The sequence below is a fragment of the Notamacropus eugenii genome, chromosome 5 (genome assembly GCF_028372415.1).
Source record: "Notamacropus eugenii isolate mMacEug1 chromosome 5, mMacEug1.pri_v2, whole genome shotgun sequence".
Classification (NCBI taxonomy): domain Eukaryota; kingdom Metazoa; phylum Chordata; class Mammalia; order Diprotodontia; family Macropodidae; genus Notamacropus; species Notamacropus eugenii.
Genome location: NC_092876.1, coordinates 240219645 through 240239579, shown reverse-complemented (window position 1 = coordinate 240239579; position 19935 = coordinate 240219645).

Sequence of the window (19935 nt, the reverse complement as noted above, 5' to 3'; positions counted from 1 at the left end):
CCCACAAGACAGCCCCTGTGCTGACTCCTAAACTGACCAAAATCCTCTTTCCCATTCAGACTTGCCATCTGAATCCAGTAAATCCTTGTTCCATGAGTGATCCTTAATCTAATTAAAACAACTCAGGTTTGAATGAAGCCTCATTCTGTCAGCGACCACAAAGAAGAGTTGGCATAGGGCGAGAGGGAAAAGGAGGAGAGTGGAGAGGAGTCCCCACACAACAAGGCTTATGAATGAAAGAAAAGGAGATAGGAAGAGAATGAAAGGAAAGGCAATCCTAAGGGATGAGAGTAGTGAGAGGAATTCTGCATTAAGGATGAACAAACAGAATGAGAAGGGCAATTTCTCCTGACATGAGGTAGCACAGAAGGCAGGATGACCAATCTCCACCCATACACCCACCTACACAGTAAGAGGCAGGTGCTGCCAAGACTGGCCAATCACTGGGGAAAGCTTTCCTCAGTTATTCTTAGCATAATTATTACGAGTACAACTATTTAAGGCCTGATGCTGGCCTCAACCCAGTTCCCCCAGGCTCAAAACCAAGTCATCTTTGATTCATCCCTCACTCTCATTTCCTGTATTCAATCTATCACCAGGCTGATTATTCTTTGAAAATATGTCTTAGATTGATCTCTTATTTTTCATTCCCAATGTCCTATGCCTTATCCAAGCACTCATCTCCTCATGCCTAAATGAATATCATAGCCTCTTAACTTATCTCCTTGCCTCCAGTCTTTCCTGATTTATAGTACTACTTCCCAAGGTTGTTCTAAAGATAAAAAGAGATAATATATACACAAAGCACTTTGAAAACCTTAAGGGCTATATAAATGTTAGTTATGATTATTATTTTTTCAGACTTTTTTTCATTGGGCCTGTGATTTCATTGGCAAAGATAACTCTAGGTGAGGGAATACATAATGAAGATCAATACCTGATCTGTAATTTATAGATTTTGATAGTTGCCTGGGGACCTGAGAAATGAAGTGATTTGCCTAGGGTACCACAGGCAGGAGGCAGCACTTGACCCCAGATATTCTTGTCTTGGAGACTGGTTACTTTTCAAGTAGACAATGCTCCCTCTTCTTGCCAAAGGTTAGGGTCAGAGAGGTGGAGTGCTGAGTCTGAGAACATACAACCCTAAGTGCCTATCATTTTTGTTAAGCCTTTGTTGTTTCTTCCTTACCTACTCCTCTTCCTACTATTCAAGGGATATGGTACGGCTTTAATTACCCATACCCAAATTTGTCTCCTACTATTCACCAAAATCAACCATCTGCTTTAATCACATTGTCCTTCTCACTGTCTCCCACCCAGGCTGTTACTATTTCTCCATCTGTGCTACGTTCATGTTCATTCTTACTCGCTCTGCTTAGGATGCTCTTCTCTCACTTTTCTAAATAATTCAAATCTTACCCATGCTTCAAGGCCCAGCTCAAGCCCCACTGATCTGTGAAATCTTCCCCAGCTACTGCTATGTGGATATTACTAGGAGTCTGTTTACTGATTTATCCATAATTATGATTATAGTCTGAAGGTAATTATAGTAGAAAACTAAAATCAATTCTGCATTAATGAATAATCATTATTGAATAAAATAATGTGCAAGTGCATAATGAATAATTTTAGCAGCTATTTTTCATTAATGGAATAATTGAGAAATTGGAACAAACAGCTTTGGAATCCAATATTTTGGTTTGTTTTTGTTTTTATTATCGAATTAAGTCAAAATGCAAACTGGGATAGAGAATTATAAGAGAAAAGGTTCATATGAATACACATTTTGTATATAGATGTATGTGTGCTGTTTAGAGCTTTAGCCTATGTGAGTAGATTTATAAACCAAGTTATTAAGAAAAAGATAAAAGTGGCTGAAAAAAATAAGACTATCGAGAAGACTCCAATCAAGTACCAAGGACAGTACACTGAGACCAAAGTATTGTCTGGTACTGAGCTGATAAGCAAAGACACATAGGACTAAGTCAAGGACAGATGTTCTTTGGGCAAAGCAGCACCAACCTGATAAGAAATAGACAGACACTGAACCAAGAGAGAAAGAGCTTCAGCTTGCAGAATCTACAGTGTGTAAGCCCTGCAAGTTATGTCTAGGGAAGTGGCCTTTCACAATAGCATTTCATCAAAACATCAGTGTCTCCCCTTATCTGTGACTCTGGTCCTTCTGTCTCAGTCACCAGTTTGTGATAACTATGAATTGTGTTTAAATACCCAAATGCATGAATGTCTGTGTCAAAGAGACAGAACAAGCTTTCTGGAAATTACAATTTTAGTCCAGCCCCGATTTATCCTAATTTCTTTCTCCTCACTTCTCACACTGTATGCTTGGAAGGAGTGATCCATGCAATCCATTTATTAAGCACTGTTCTAGGATCGGGGGAATGCAAAGATGACCAAAATTTTTTTTTCTTGTCTTCAAGAGAAGTGCATTCTCATGGAGGAAAGCATAATGGACACAGAAAAGCGATACAAAATACTGGGGTGTTTAAAAATCTTAGTGCAGTTTGAATAGCTTAAAACTACACTAAGACTTTTAGGCCACCCTGCTTTTACAAAATAACTGTAGACAGAGTCAGAGCACCAGCAATTGTGGGCATTGAGGAAGCCTATCGAAGAAGGTGGAGGTGGGAGCTGACCCTTGAAGAAAGCTGAAGGTTCTAAGAGGTGAAGCTGAAGAGAGAGAACATTTCAGGAACCCTGTATATAAGGGCACTGGGCCGGAATATATGACCTTGTACATACATCAGTAAGAGTGTTCTACAGCCAGCTGGGCAGGAAAGTTTTCAGTGTGTGCATTTACAGGTGACAGCAGATAGAGTACATGACCTGAAGTCAGGAAGACCCATCTTCATGAATTCACATCTGGCCTCGGACACTTACCAGCTGCGTGACCCTGGGCAAATCACTTCACCCTGTTTCCCTCAGTTTCCTCATCTGTAAAATGAGCCAGAGAAGGAAATGGCAAACCACTCCAGTAGCTCTGCCAAGAAAACCCCAGATAGGATCACAAAGATTTGAACATGACTGAAAAATGAAATCAGCAAATAACAAAAAACTGGGCTTGATTTATTGTTTTGTTGATTGTCTACTATAGACTTAAGAAAGTGATGGAGAAAATGTTAGTAATGAGGGTGAAAGGTAAAACTGAATGAAAATTAAAAGTGTGTAAAGCCATACAGAGTATGGTCACCCCCCCACAGAGGGCTGATAGTTAATCATTTACCAGCACAACCCCATATATAGGGAATAAAAAATAAGCCAGTTTGGCTAGAATGCCAAGTGTGAGAGAGGGAATAATGTGTAAACAGACTAGAGAGGCAGGTTGGAGCCAGACTGTGAAGGGTTTTAAATGTCAAACAGTAAGATTGATATTTTATTCTAGTAGTAATAAGAAGCCATTGAAGTTTCTTGAATGAGGGAGTAATATGGTCAGTCTTGCATTTTTGGATTATCAATTTGACAACTGTGTGGAGGGTGGATCAGAAGGGTAGAAGGCCTGATGTAGGCAGTACCAGTTAGAAGGACATTGCAGTAGTCCAGGTGAGACATGATCAGGGTGGTAAGAGCAGAGAGAAGGGGACAGATTCAAGAGATGTTACAGAGGTGAAACCAGTTGTCAGCATTTGGCAACTGATTGGATATGAGAAGTGAGTGAGAGTGAAGAGTCCTGGAAGACTCCTAAATTGTGAACCTGGCTGACTGGAAGGACGGGGATACCCTAAAGCAGGGCTGGGGAATCTGCAGCTTCGAGGCTATCACATGCTCCCCACTCCTGTCCTAAACAGAAAAAGGGGAAATAGAAGAAGGGGTGGGCTTAGAGGGACAGAATGATGACCTTGCCAAAGGAGATGGAGGAGGATCAGTCAGACCAGAATTAGATCAGAGGAGAACCAGGAGGGAACAGTAACCCAGGCAGGACAAAGTATCCAGAAGGAGAGGGTGGGCAACAGCATCGGGCTGAGAAGAGCTCATTGGATTTAGCAATAAGGCAATCATTAGTGACCTTGGAGAGAGTCCTTTCAGTTGAGTCATGAATTGGGAGTCAAATTACAAGGGCTAAAAAGTGAACAGGGAAGTGAGAAAGTGGAGGCAAGAAACACAAACAGCTTTTTTGCTAACCATTTACAGGATAGTTGTTTGTTTCAAGTATGTTTTCCTTACTTCCCCCTTCTGTATTATTATTTTTTAAAATTTATCTTATTTTCAATTTGCAGAACAAAACAAGCTTTATAAACAATAGAAAGATAATAGCCTATGAAACTGCAAATCTACCATGTACAACTTGCGATGCCCTCCACATATAAAGCAAAATTATCATGTAAATTTCTTTTTTTCCTTTCCCCCATTAGAAACAAATGTGTCTGTGTGTACCTATCTATCTTGTGTATCTATGGATAGATAGATACACATACACATACATATAGATATACATGTAAAATCATTCTATACATTTTAATTTTTTAAACTTTTTAAATTTTTAATATACAAAAATATATTTTAATATAAATGTATGTTTTTTTAATTAATGTTTTCAGTTTTCAACAATGACTTCCATATGTTTTAAATTTTCTCCCCCTCCCTCCCTAAGATAGCATGCAATCTTATATGGGTTATACATACCTCTATTTATCATTTCTTTCTCTGGATGCAGAGAGAGTCTTCCTTCATATGTCCTTTATTTTAAATTTGTGTATTTATAATAACAATGATGAAGAATGAAATGAAAGAACTCCCCTCTGTATTCTAAGCTCTCCCCAGAGCAGGAACCATGTCTTATCTTTTTGGTTGTTTCTGTTTTCTATGTTACTGACCAGAGTTTTGAGGACTTAGCATACAGGCCCTGGAGAAATAACTATTGATATTTGAAAAACATTTGAACTTTGGGTCTTCATGGACTTCATACACTTCCGTCTTCTTCCTTTATTACTCATAAAAACGTTATGGAAAAATGCAATCATAAGTGATCACTTTAAAGAATCATGATCATTTAAAAGCATTTTTGTCATTCATTTATCCATTCAATAAATGCTTACTAGCACCTACTTTAACAGATAGAATGGAAAATTGGATTTTACCAACACTACTGGATTCTATTTCTTCCTTCTATAAGGACCTTAAACTGTAGACATTTCTTCTTTCAGATTTTATCCTACTTTAAAAAAAATATGACTCAAAATGCCAGGTTTACAATAGTATAAACATTAACTCATGTAGATTATCATTTTATAAGAGAAAGAACACATGAAATCATGAGAGGCAGTTTTTAAAATCTGGATTTCTTTAGTGTATTTGCAGTTGCCTGCTGAACACAAATTGTCCTCTTTGTTAACACAATCTACAGTTTCTCAGTGGGAGGAACTTACTCCCTATTGAAAGATAAAACTAGTCAGATCCGGTCAAAACAGAACTATTTCAGCTGCTTCCAGGCCTACACAATCCCATCTGGAGATCATAAATTGCAGCATTCCTTTGTATTTGCTTTAAGCAGTTTCTTTGACCAAGAAGCTAACGTCTAGGGAGTGATCCTGGAGTATTTAGATCGAAAAACTCTTAAAACAGAAAACTATGGCCAGTCTAAAAAACTAAAGCGTCTTACTTCTTAAATCTTGAACAAACTCTTAATAGACAGAGTGAATTCCATTTTCATTTATTATGATCAACATAGAGTAGGTACTAAACGATTCACAAGTGCCTTGGGTGGAAGGTCCCAGGACCACAACCCAGCTGAATAAAAGGGGTGCCTCAGGGGTGACTTGGCATACCCCAAGGATATGAAAAAGAAAACCTCAGAGCCCTTACCTCTGTTTACAATTCATAACCAACCAGCAGGTGGTGGGAGGTGTCCATTTTTCTAGTGCAGTCCCAGGGTGACATTCATTACTGTAATTTTTAAGTGAAAATAAATAAAAGAGACTTTTCTTCATCCACTTATCTCAAGGATGAAATATTTCAGACCCAAGGACACCTGGTAATTAAAATGGAGAAGCTCATTATATCCCTGAAAAGAAGAAATTCTTAAGTTTTAACTGAAGTTGTAACACTAAACCAGGCGTGGGGAACCTGAGGCCTCAAGGCTACATGTTTGGATTCGATCAAAGGGCTGCACTTGAGGACCTAGAGAGCCACTAAGGCCTTAAGGTTGCAGGTTTCCCACCCCTACACTAAACATTTAAAAATCTTCCACTGACCTATAGCAGAGGAGAGTTCACCAGGACCCCCACAGTGTGACATTTGTGGAATTAACTTTAATTCATCAAAACATAAAGCTAGCAAAATTTTCACAGTATTTGCAGATAAAACATTCAGAATTAGAAAACTTTTTTAAATAATTAAAATCCCTTATAATGATACATCAAAAAGTTTCCTTTTTTTGTGTTCATTTTTTTAAATGAAGTCTTTGTATTGAATTACTTTTCTAAATAGCTGTCAGCAAGAAACCAGTGTGGCAAAAATAAAATCATAGTAAAGAAAGCAATTGCTGTCTAGTTCTGATCTCCATTTTGAATTCACATCTTTAACTCCAAGGACAGAAAAATTAGTGAGGCAGAAAGACCAACAGTAATCAGATCCATTATCTTACATTTTTATATTTTTACCATGCCTATTTTGCATAACACTTCTGTATCTTTTTAAGTATGATGTCTAAATGTATATTTGTGTTTTATTCCAGTCATAAAATACATGAATAAAAATTATTTACATTAAAAATGGTGTTTTAAATTAATTTCTAGGTAGTGTAGTGGTATAGCAAATAACTGGCTTTTGTATTTGTTTTAAGCAGTTTCCTTCATTAAGAAGCTAAACATAGAATTTTTACATTTATCTCTATTACGTTTGCTCTTATGAGATTTGGTCCATATTTCTAGCCTGCCAAGAACTCTTTGGATCTTGATTTTGTCATCAATACATCATCTCTAAATCTGATAAAAATAAAATCTATTCTTTCAGCCGTTTTAATAGTAAGTGTTGAATAGAGCTGGGCCATGGACAGACACTCTTGACAGTCTGCGGTGGTGTCAAAGGTGAATAGAAATGGATACCTGAGGGCTAAGTATTGACTTAGAAAATCACAAGTTAACTTTATCAGAAAAGCATTTATTAATCCCCTACTATGGGTCACATGCTGTTCTAATGCTGGAAATACAAATAGTTGTACTATATTTTACTTATTTTGTTCAATATTTCCCAATTACATTTTAATCTAGTTCTTACTGCTCTAGGAAGTTTTGTTGGGACTTTGACACCTCTGCTCTAGAGAGTTTCCTCTACATCAGTAGTGATGCATTCATCATTCTTCTAAATCCACCTAATTGAATTGCTGTTTTTCCCACAAGGCACTCCATCTCCCACCTCCAGACATTTTCCCTGGCTGTGCCCCATGTCTAAAATCTCTTCTCTCCTCATCTCCCATCTCCTGGCTTCCTTCAAGTCCCAGATCCTGCTTAATTCTAGTGCTTTCTCTCTGTTGATTATTTCTAGCTTATTCTGTGTATAGCTTGTTTGCATTTAGCTATTGACATGTTATTGGAGCTGATAGAGACAGCTAGGTGGTGGAGTGGATAGAGCATCGGGGCTGGGGTCAAGAAGACCTGAGTTCAAATCTAACCTCAGACACTGATTAACTGTGTGACCCTGGGCAAGTCACCGAACTTCTTTCTGTTTCAGTTTTCTTAACCATAAAATGTGAATACTAATAGCACCTATATAAGAATCAAATGAGATAATATTTGTAAAGCACTTAGCACAGTGCTTGGCAAATAGCAAGTGCTATATAAACATTACTGTTATTCTTGTGCTCCTGTTCCCCCATTAGACTGGGAGCAGGGAAGGACATTCGCCTTTCTTTGTATCCCTAGTGCTTCGTGCAGTGCCTAGCATATAGGGGGCTTCATAAAAGTTTATTGATTGATGGATTAACTCCTGCTAGTATTCACACCTGTGAATGAGAGCAAACCCCCCTCCCCAATTACACCCCCTCAAAAAAAAGCATAAATCAACAAGAGCCTGCTTAGCATTCTCCTGAGATGATGGGTGAGGGTTGTTACCTAACAAGAATGAGAATGACTCTCACTAAATAAGTTTACAATGAGCAACCAGCAACTATGAAGTTAGAAATTAAATATCATTATGCTTATTTTGTAGATGAAGAAACAGGTTCAGAGAGGCAGTGGTCACAGGTATTCTGACTTAATGTTCAGTGTACTTTTTATTACATTATTATACCTTCCCAGTATCTAAAGTGATTAAATTAAGGGACAACCAGATTTTGTTTTCCAAATCCCTAAACAAGTAGTTCCTTGGATGAATCAACACTGGTTCCCATTGTAGGGAAGTTGGAAAGACACCAAGGCTGGTTTAGGTTACCTTCTCTAAGTCCAGGGTCAGTGACAGGCTAACCAATAGCTCTGACAAGAAGTAAAGTTTCAAAGCAGAGGTCATTCTGTAATGAGACACACTAAAAGCCTACTCTTTGCACTGGAAACAAATTGTACAACCTCAAAAGGAGGGGGAAACCTCCCTGATCTGACACTGGGGTGAAAGGTCTGTCATCACTGGTCAGATGAAGAGAGGAGAAAGATTCTCTCTGTTAGTGTCAAGTGTCTGCAGAGAGCTTGGAACAACAACATAGGCAGCTCTTCTGATGTGCCCATTAACCAGGGGAAGTCTTCACATACTTGGGGTAGACATCTCCCTAACTCACCACAGTTTTGAGGCCTGTCAAACACCCTCAACCTGGTTTAGGCCACCTGATGAGACGATTTCCCAGGGCATGACTGCTGTGCACACTACAGCTTCTTGGAGTCACAGATGAAAATTGGGTGACAGGTAGACACCAAAGGTAGATGAGCAACTCTGAAAAGGGTTTGGCAAGCCCTCACACCAGAGGTGCTGGTCCTCCCTGAATATCCTATATGCCACCCATCCCCATTATATAGATAAGGAAACTTAGGCCCATAGAGGTGAAATAACCTGCTCACAGAGGAAGTATAGTAAGAGTCAGGATTTGAACATGGGCCCTCTGACTCCAAATCCCATGCCCTTTCCATTGTATCACCCTGTCTCCCATGTTGAGAAGTTGGCAGCTATCAACTGGTCTGTCCAGAAGGGAGATTTTCTCAGGTTTTAGTTTAGGGCCTTGATATGCCTCTGACTCAAGGCTTGTTAAAGGATTCAACCCAGCCTTATTAGCACTGTGCTTGAACTAGCTGAGCTAGCCAGACTTTTCCTGATAATTTGCAGGTTTGTGCCAATTTAGCCCCAAGAAATACCACAAGCCAAACTTTGTGTTACTCAAATTGTAGAAGAATTGATAACATTACCTTTAGGAGTATTTCCCTAAAATTTCAAACTTAAAAAAATTATTTCATTTATTATTTATTCTCACAACTGTATTTGCCTCCTTGGTTCTGAAAGACAAGTGAGGGGAAAGACCGTGAGAATGCTTTTACCTTCAGAGAACTCATACAGACGTTGGGCAATATGTTTTTAAGTCAGCCATGTCTCCTTCCCATGTATTTTCATAGCAACTAGAATGTAAATGAATGTGCTTCTGGTTTTAGGGATCAAGCTTCCACTGAATGAAGTCCTGGTCTTCTCAGCCAAGGAATCTTCTCCGCTGCAAGGATAGCTTCTGAATATGGAAAAAATGAATTTGTTTGCCTAGCTATTAAAGTGTTTATAATGACTTTGTGAGCACAGTTATGAAAATGTATTCTCCAGAGAAATCTTTTCCTATGGGCCAGTCATTACATGGAGCATCCAAAGACATGGAGAATTAAGATCCCTTGTTTAGAAAGATCACACCCACATATGGCTTGTAAGAAAAGAATGGTCATAGATTTGTATTCCTAATTTCCTCATAGGACTCCTCATTGTACATAGGAAAAAAAAGAGAGATGCTCAATTTTATCCAAAAGATAAAAAAAAATTATTTCAAACCTCACCAGATTAGTTCATTGTATTTTTAATTGCACAGCTGGTTCCTATTCAAACAAAGAAGTTTCAGCGACGTCCAGTGAAAAGGGAAGCATAAACATAAATGACAAAAAGCCAGGTGCCAAATAAAGCTTTCTCTCCCCATCTAAGGAAGTCCCAGGGAGGGAAAGGGCCTTCCCTGAGCCACACCCACCAGCAGGTCAGGAAGCGCAGGTTTAGTTAAGGGAGAGACTTCCACAGGCAAAGTGGAGGGGGAGGCAGCTTCAAGCACTCTGCTGAAACCCCATCCTCTTCTGAACTGAGGCAGAAAATTCTGATCTGAAAGGTGACATGTGAGGGAGAAAGTTTAAACTAGATTTCGTATTTGATTGTTTACATGGCATTAGATGGTCTAGATAGGCTAAAATACACATTGCTATTTGACCCTGCCAATGAATGACCTTGTGAAGCTCATTATTATCCCCATTTTACACGTATAGAATCACGGGATCAGTCATTATGGGACCTGTTCAGGATCACATAACTAGTAAGGGTGAGAATCAGGATTTAAACTCGTGTCTTCTGACCCCCAAGTCCACAGACTTTCTACTGTGTCACCCTGTGACATTATACATTAAAGGTTTTCTCCATACAGCCCCCCTCCTACCCATCGCTCCTGGTGCCATCCCCTCCCCTGCCCCTCAATTGTGTTATCTGTTCCAATAGAATGTCAGTCCTCCAGGGCAGGGACTTTCATTTTTGTCTGTGCCTAGAGCAGTGCTAGGATAGCTAGATGGCTCAGTGGATACTGATAACCCAGAGGTTAAATGATTTGCCCAGGACCATACAGGTAGGTTGGTTCCTGAAGTCAGGAAGATTCATCTTCCTGAATTCGAATCCAGCCTCAGACTTACTTGCTGTGTGACCTTGGACAAGTTACTTAACCCTATTTGCCTCAGTTTCCTCATCTGTAAAATGAGCTGGAGAAGGAAATGGCAAATCACTCCAGTATCTTTGCCAAGAAAACCCTAATGGGGTCATGAAGAGTCAGACCTGACTGAAAAAAATCACTCAATAACAATGAAAGTGCAATGCTCAGCATAAAGTGGGTGTATAATAAATGGTTCTGGATTGACTGAAGGACTATAGAGCAATAGCTTTCTGAATTTTTTTCAGGACTACAAATATTGCTTTGCACACTGCCAGTACCAAACTGGATCAGCAGAAAGACAAGGAACATGGAGAGAAATGTATGAAACTCAGAATTACAAAAAGAAAGAAAAAATAGGCGGGCCTATATGTTTAGCCTCATTTATCTAGAGAGGAAGGAAGGAAACAAACATTTACTAAGTATGTTGCTATGTTGCTAGGCACTGTACTAAATGCTTTACAAATAGCATCTCATTTGATCCTCAGAATAATGCTATTTCTTACCCCCATCTTATAGGGAAGGGAACTGAGGCAGGCAGAAGTTAAATGACTTACCCAGGATTGTGAAGCTAATGAATATCTAAGGCTGAATCTGAATTCAGATCATTGAATTCCTGACTGTAGGTCCAATGCCCTATCTGCTGCTACACCTACCTACCATCTAGTCCAATCCTCCTTGTTTCACAAGTGGAGCAAACTGTGACCTCTTAAGCTTACTTGACTTGTCCAAGATAACATAGCTGTTCAGCATCATAGGTAAGTGTTAGAGTCTCATCTCTTAACTTCAGTTAGTGGTTTTCCCTTGTACTCTCACTGATTCTTGTATTAAGCACTGTAATTACAGTGAAGCCTTGTTAATTAAATACCTTCTTGTACCATGAATGGAGACCCTGATTTGGTTTCCAACTCTTGTATTAAGTCATGGGATTATAGCAAAGTCCTGTTTTATTTTAAGTGCCTTCTTATATACTGTAATACTATTTGTTATAAACTGGTAATATTGTGAATCAAAAACTGCCTCCCGTCTACATAATGAGGTGCTATCTCAGTATTGGATGGAAAGCTTTTGGATCCGGCCATCATCTTCCTGTCCTAATCCCAGTATTATAATGGGATAATAGATTGGATCACACCTTGTAAAGCCTAGGTCCTGGTCACCCATCAACTTTGGTGCAGCTGTTTGACCAAGAGAAATGATAACCAAGCTTCTTTGTGTAGGGGAATGACCAAGAAAGAAAGTGACTATAGTAAATAACAATAACAAAATAGAAATGTACACACAGAGTTAGAATAAGGAGTTGAAGCAGAATCTATTACACTTTAGCTAAGTAAAAAAGGCAAGGGTAACAATGATGATCTCAGACAAAGCAAAAACAAAAACAGACTTCATTAAAAGAGATAATCAGGTGCTATTGACAATGAATTGATATCACTATTGAAGATGTATGTACCAAATGGCAGAGCATCTCAATTCTTGAAGGAAAAGTTACATAAGTTATCAGAGAAAATAGATAGTAAAACTATAGATATGAGGGACCTCAATTTATCCTTCTCAGACCTAGAGAAATCTAACCTTAAAATAAACAAGAAAGAAGTTAAGGAGATAAGTAGAATTTTAGAAAAGCTAAATATGCTTGAGCTCTGGGGAATACTGAATAGAAATAGATAGGAATATATCTATTCTCAATTGTACAATGCCCCTTCACAAACAACTCACAAAGAAAGAAAAGCAGAAATATTAAATACATCTTTATCTGACAACAATGAATAAAAATTACATTCAACAACAAAATGAATAATAACAACTCATGTTTACATGGGAGTTTTCTGGTTTACAAAGCACTCGCTCCATAATTATCCTGTGAGCTACAGATATGTAATGTATACAATATATACAGAATGAGCATAAATATTATGGCGTATATTTTAAAGATGAGGAAACTGAGGTTCCCAGAGGTTAAGCTGTTTGCCCAGGACCACACAGTTAGGCTGGTTTGAATCTAGGCCTTCTGAGTCCAAGTCTAGTGACAGGTTAGTACATTTTTCTTTCATGTTCTGATAGCTAGCTTAAATCCTTAAAATTATTCCATCTTGCCTAAGTCATAGTATTAAACAAATAACTTGCTTGTCAGTTTCTTTGGCTTTGTGGTTACTGCTTTAGCAGCCCCTGTAGAACAACTAGAGTTAGGTAGAAGAAGCACCTATGTAAACATACTTATTTAGGAGTACCTCACAATCCTGCTTACCCCTCCAAAAAAATTTCTCCCATAGGATGACTATAACTGCTACCCTTCCCTTCTTCACAGCTTGAAATTTCCATCATTAGACATTCCTTTGGGCCAAGGTTCACAGTGTCTCCAGGAGGCGATTGTTAAAATACACATAAGATACCTGGAAAGGAAAAGGAAGACCACAGTGACCTTCAACATGAACCCATACAAATCCATTAACACATAAACACTGATTAGTTTTCAGATTCTCTATGGATGGAATACAAGACGCAAAATGAGACAACTACATGTGGGTGCCTAACAATTGCTATTTGATGTTAATAATCAGCTGCTCCTAGATTTGTACATGCACAGAATCACAAAATTTGAGAAAGAGAAGGTAGCTCAAAAACTCAAAAAGAGTCCAGGAGCTCTTAACATTTTTTTAAGGGTGTCATGGACCCCCTTGGGCAATCTGGTGAAGTCTATTGACACCTCAGAATAACAATTTAAATATATAAATTAAAAACATAGCATTATATGGGAACTCAATTCTATTGAAATACCATTATCAAAGTATTTTTATTTAATCTCATGGACTCCAGGTTAAGAACCCCTGATCTAATCCAACTCAACCCTGGGAAAGAAACTCAACAAGCTATTGTGTAATGTTTTACTTCTCAGGATAGCTACATTCACTTTTTGATAGACCTCATCGTGAGGACATCTTACACTTGGATTCCAAAAATCAACTTCACAAGTCCAAGATCGGGGAGACATACTTAGACAACAGAATATTTAAAAAAAAAAAAAAGCCAGAGGTTTTAGTGAATTAGAGAAGCTCTAGGTTTTATTGATTAGAAGCTTCCTACGTGTCAGCAGCATGATGTAGAAGCCAACAAAGCTAATATAATCTTGAGCTGCGTTAAGAGAAGCATGGATTATAGGAATGTGGAGTTGACAGTCACTTTGAACTCTATTCTAGTCTGATCACCTCCCAAAACAATCAACAAACATTTATTAAGTGATTACTATGTGACAGTTACTGTACTAAGTGCTAGGATAAAAAAAAAAAAGCAATTCTGCCCATAAGGAGTTTACATTATTGTTTTTAAAAAGGTATTTGTTTTGCTTACTACACTCTAATCAAAGTTAGATACTAGTAACAACAGTGGATAAACACTTTGGGAAAAAGGAAACAGGCAAGTACCTAACTCCTCATTCATATTTCTCAATGCTAGTGATTATCCTTTAATCATACAATATGTCCAAACTGTACAAGGATCATCTTTTTAACTAATGCTTGGAACTTACATTTTGTCCTGACATCAACAGAACTCCATCAATGCAAAGCATAATATAATTTTCCCATATCGTGTCATTTTGATTTTTTAAAAATCATAAATTACACAGAAGATTTTGCTTAGCGTGGTATTACCACCAAGCAAGGGATTTGCAAAATAGCAACTCTTCCTTAACATTAGTTTCAACAGCATATCCTAGAATGAGCATCTATGACTACATCTGTTGCACCATCCACTTGCAATGTAAAATAATAAAATTTTAGTATCTTGATTAATTGATCCCAAAGGTCTTTATGCATAGTAATTCTTTCCACTGAATTAGCTGCAATGAACTCATTCAAAGCATTTTGCATAAGAAATATTAAGTATCACTTTAAGGAGATCAGCAGCTATAGGTAGTACCAATCTTTCTCCCATAGATTGAGGCTTTTATACTTGGCAATTCTGTGAGAAAATGTATTCCATGCAAGAAATCCTTTAAGAGCATAGATAAGGTTTTTGAAAAAGGTTTTTGGGGTACTTATTAAAAGTATCTAACTTTATTTGGAAAAACTATCTTTACTTACCAAAATATTTTGTATATACATTTGCAAGAAACTATTTAATGTATTGTTTTGATTATTATTAAAATATAACTATGCTAACTATGGTATCAATGGTTAAATATTTGTACAAAGCAAGCACAGTAATCTTTCCTCTCCATTGATAATTGTACTTGTAAATCCCAATAGTAAGTATAATGGTATTATTTTCTGGATTTGGTTTTTGACTTTGTGTTTCAGCTGACCTAGTAAATTTTCCCCTTCAAGAATGTTCTAGATTTATCTAGCATGAAGAGCTATTATATTGCTTTTTAAAATAAGAGAGAAGAGAATAAGCTCACCAATGTATTGTTGGTAAAGATGTGAATTAGTCTAATCAGTCTGGTCGTAATCAGTCAGGAACTTTGAACCCACAAAATTGTACATGCCCTTCGACCCTGCAATATTGTTACTAGGAACACAACCCAGTGATGTAAGAAATCTAGGGAAAGGATCCATATGTTCAAAAATATAACACCTTTTGTTGAAGCAAAGAATTATAAATTACGCACATATGGGGGTGGGGCCATCATTTAGGAAATGAATGAACTATGGTATATGAATGTAATAAATGTTCTCTATATTCCATTCTATCATATTCTGCTCTCAGTAATTACAAAAGGGATAACTATTAGGGAACAGTTTTATGAAATTATGCTGAGTGAAGTTATCAGAAGCAGGAGAAAAAATTATACAATGAGTACAAAAATGTAAATGAAAACAACTTTAAAAGGAACTCTAATAAATATGATGACCAGTAATGACTTCAGGAGATTAATAAGAAAATATCCTTACCATCTTTCAACAGAGAGGTGGTGGCCTCTAGGTGCAGCATAAAATATACATTTAGACATGTCTTTATTTCTTCTACTTGACTATCCTTATGCATTACAAGGAACAGGGAAGGAGGCAGGTGGGAAAGGGAATTTGTGAATAGTAATAGTGACACATACAAAACAAAAGTAGAAGAGAAAGAAGTATTAATGAAAAAACAGTACTAAAGAGAGCAGAAAGTTCAGAAGAGGATATATGCAAACAGGGCAACTTTGTGTTTGTGATAAATTTATGCCACTAAAAAAACCCTATGTATTTGTATATAGAAGTATGTAGTTTTATATATAACCTCTTTTCTATTCTTTGCACATTGAAATGTTCATATATATGAATTTATTAAATTCATAATAAAATGTTAAATTTTAAAATTAGAAAATAAGACATTTTAAACAGTTAAATTTATTTGTTGAAAATTTGCAGTCATTATCTGTACCATTCTCAAGATACTTCCATTTATTAAAAAGCTGTTCTAGTAAAATTTGGGAAGCTAGTTTATTGAATCAAATTCAGCAATAAGAATAATGTTGAAAAATATAGCCGATATGGTCATTTTAATTTCCACACTAAGACTGTTTAACTTCAACTTTACAGATTTAATATTCAAATGCAGCATGATAACACAAGTCATCTAAGTCATGAGCCTATGCCAAATTATAAGGAAGGTAAGAGATTGCTACCATAACTCAAATTTGACCTAATTTACACATACAAAATTAAATAATCTCTATGTCAATTCATTGAGATGAAATTAATTCCCCCATGCTAGAGTCCCTTTTGCTAACATTAATTGGAAGCTTTAAATTTAATTGGAAGCTTTTTTCATTGAAGAAAAAGTGAATTATGCATCAGGAAGTTGTATTAGAAAATATTCAATAATGTTGGCCAGGCCTTCTCATCCCTTCTGAGTGAGTGGTGAGCCCTACAGTTTCAAAAATTCTGCCTTATAGCCAGGAGTGTCCTGAAATTACCTCACATTGGCTGGAAAAAGCTGGTTGTTAAATTTTTAGTGCTGGCATTTATTGCAACAAACACTACAAATTAGGGCTTGATTTGTTGTTTTCATGATTATCTAGACTTAAGAAAGTAAAAGAAAAAATGTTAATAATGCAAATTAAACTTAAGGGTGTGTCATGACCACATTTGGTGGTGGTGGGAGTCAGTTGTTAAATATTCACCAGCATGCTCCTAGTTAGAGTGAGCCTAAATTTGTTCATCCGCCTTTTCTACTCATTTATCCTTGTTCTGTCCTCTTGTTGTTGGTTGTTTGTCTTTCTTTCTGGAAGAGGACCATGACATTAGATGATGTCACACAAGTGAATTAGATTTTATTGAGAAAGAGCTGTGCAAAGTCACCATCCTCCCTCTCTCCTCCAGAGCCATGGGGCTCCAGTGGCACTAGGGGCAAGCAGAAGAAGCCTAATCACTCTTCCACATAGGTTTTCAAATATTGAGATAACTATCACGTTCCTACATCTTTTTTCTGCAAGTTGAAATCTTTGCTATTCTTCATTCAAACTATCCTAATTTCATCAAGCCCCATAACTGTCTGCTCTCCAATGATACTGGGTTCTCCTCCTCTTTCACTCGACACTCTCTATTGATAACCTTTCTGCACCCATGGATCTAATTATCATGGCTATGCAGATGACTCACAGACTTATGGATCCAGACCTATCTCTCCCATGAGGTTCAGTCCTGTATTACCAGCTGCCTGTTGGACATTTCAAACTGGATGTCCTAGAGACATCTGAAAATGGGCATGTCCAAAATAGAACGCGTTATCTTTTCCCCATCCCAAACCTAACCCTCTTTCAAACTTCACTGTTTTCTGTCAAAGTCTCCACCATTCTTCTAATCTCTCAGGCTCATAACCGCAGCACCATTCTCTACTCCTTTAAAGCAGAGTTACCTTAGGCAATAACACTCCTTGTGAATAGGGTTTATTTCATTCTTTGTATCCCCTGATTAATAAATGCTTTTTGATTGATTGATAAGAATAATAATTAGTTAAGCCACAGCATTCTCCAATAGTCAGAATTCATAGCTCAGGCTTGAAGTGACCTTTCTTGTTCCCTAGAGATGTGACCAAATGAGTCAGTTGCAATCATGTGTCTAGCCAACTGTATTTTTTATTATTATTCTGTGGTGTTTTTTCACTTGTCTATGTCTAGAATGTCAGAATAGAGAAGCTGACCAGCGGTTTACATTATGCTGGAGTCTCAGTTCCTTTTTATTTTTTCTTCAGGTTTTGACATCCAGTGGCAAACAGTAATGATGCAACATTCATTACCATTGACTAATTTAGGATTTTCTTGGATATATTTAAACATCTGACTTTTAAATTTTATTCCTGTTTGAAATTCAGTTCTCACATCTTGCTATTTCCAAGTTTTATGTCACTCTCTGGCTGCTTCTTACCGTCTGCTTTCACGTAAGATAGCATTTAGCACAGTGCTTATCATGTAGCAGACACTCAAAAGAACATTATTTGAACGGATAAATGATGGATGAACATATAGATATACACACATACATATGTATCTGTATAATAAATATGTATATATAATAAATGTATATGTGTATATGTATACAAACGTTTATTTATTTATTCATTTAGTTAGTCATCTATTATTCATTCATTCATTAATTTATTTGCTGGAGCCCTAGGCAAAACGCAAAAGTATAGAAGTCTGCAACTAAGGAGTGCAACTAGATCCTGAAATCAGGAAAAACTGAGTTCAAATCTGTCCTCAAACATTTTTTTAGCTGTATTACCCTGGGCAAGTCACTTAACCTGTTTGCCTCAATTTCCTTAATTATAAAATGGGGCTAACAACAGTACCTACTTCATGTGAGGAACAAATGAGACATCTATAAAACACTTACCAAAGTGCTTGGCCTGTAGTAAGTATTATATAAATATTTATCCCTTTCCTTTCCTCCCCCCAAACATTACTATTGTAATAATTCCAGTGGACATCCTCTTCATTGCCCTAGGCAATGAAACCTGAAAGAACTGAAGTCTGCCAACCAACATCATGATTACGCTTCCAGTTGATGTTCTCTTTGTTATCTCCTCTTTTCAGTATTCTCATATTCAATTCAACCCAACTAACAAAGAGCTACCATGTGCAAAGCATTGTGGGAAGTGATATGGATAGAAAAGGAAAAGCAAGCCAATCCCTACCTTCAAAGAGCTTTCCTTCTTTGGGGGAGCAGGGGATATAACAAGTTACAAGTAAAGAGCACATATAAAGCAATACAAAAGGATTTTAAGAGGGAGTATGCACTAACTGGAGGAAGCAAGAAAGGCCTCATGAAGGAGGTAGCCTCTGAGCTATACTTTACAGGAATTCAGGGATCCTTTGCCACAGCCAGGAGAAGGCTTTGCCTTGCAGACAGGAGGTTGGCCAGGGCCACAGAATTTGCCAATGGAATGTTGTATACAGGAACTACAACTTCAATGCTGGTTTAAAGGTACAAAGGAGAATATATGAAGTAAGCCTGGAAAAGTGTATGGAACCCAGTTGTGAAGGAAGATAATGTCAGACTGAGGAGTTTGTATTTTATCCAAGAGATCACAAGCACCACAGCTCTTCTTCACCTCCAGAGACCCTTAGGCTTCCAACTACCAACAAGAGCCTATATCTGCCATGTTTCATCCCCACTCTCATCCCCCTAATTTAATTTCACTTGGACTGTTTCTCAGTATTGGGTAGAACTGGGCCAGTGTGCTAGCTTTTTAGCAGACAAACTACACCAATTGGTGCCAATGTGTAATAATTCCACTAAGACCCAAAAGTCTTACAACAGTTCCTCCACCATGGTTGTCTTTAATGGTTCTATTTTCCTCTGATAGGAATTTTGCCCAAGTAGAGAATTTGATGTCTCCCACATCGTGCAAAGAAGGTACAGAATGCAATATAGGAGTAGGCCCCCCCATAGACAGACAAGTGATAGGAGGGCCAAATGCCAGTCAGGTGTGAGCCAGCCTATTAGAGAGGGAGTTATGAAAGCAGCAGTGGTCAGATGGCAAAATTCTATCCCCTTCACAGCCAGAACCTTTGACACAGAGAAGCACCAGGGTCTCCTGATTTGAACCAGAGGTCCTAAAGGACCAGCCATGAACGAAATAAAACTTCC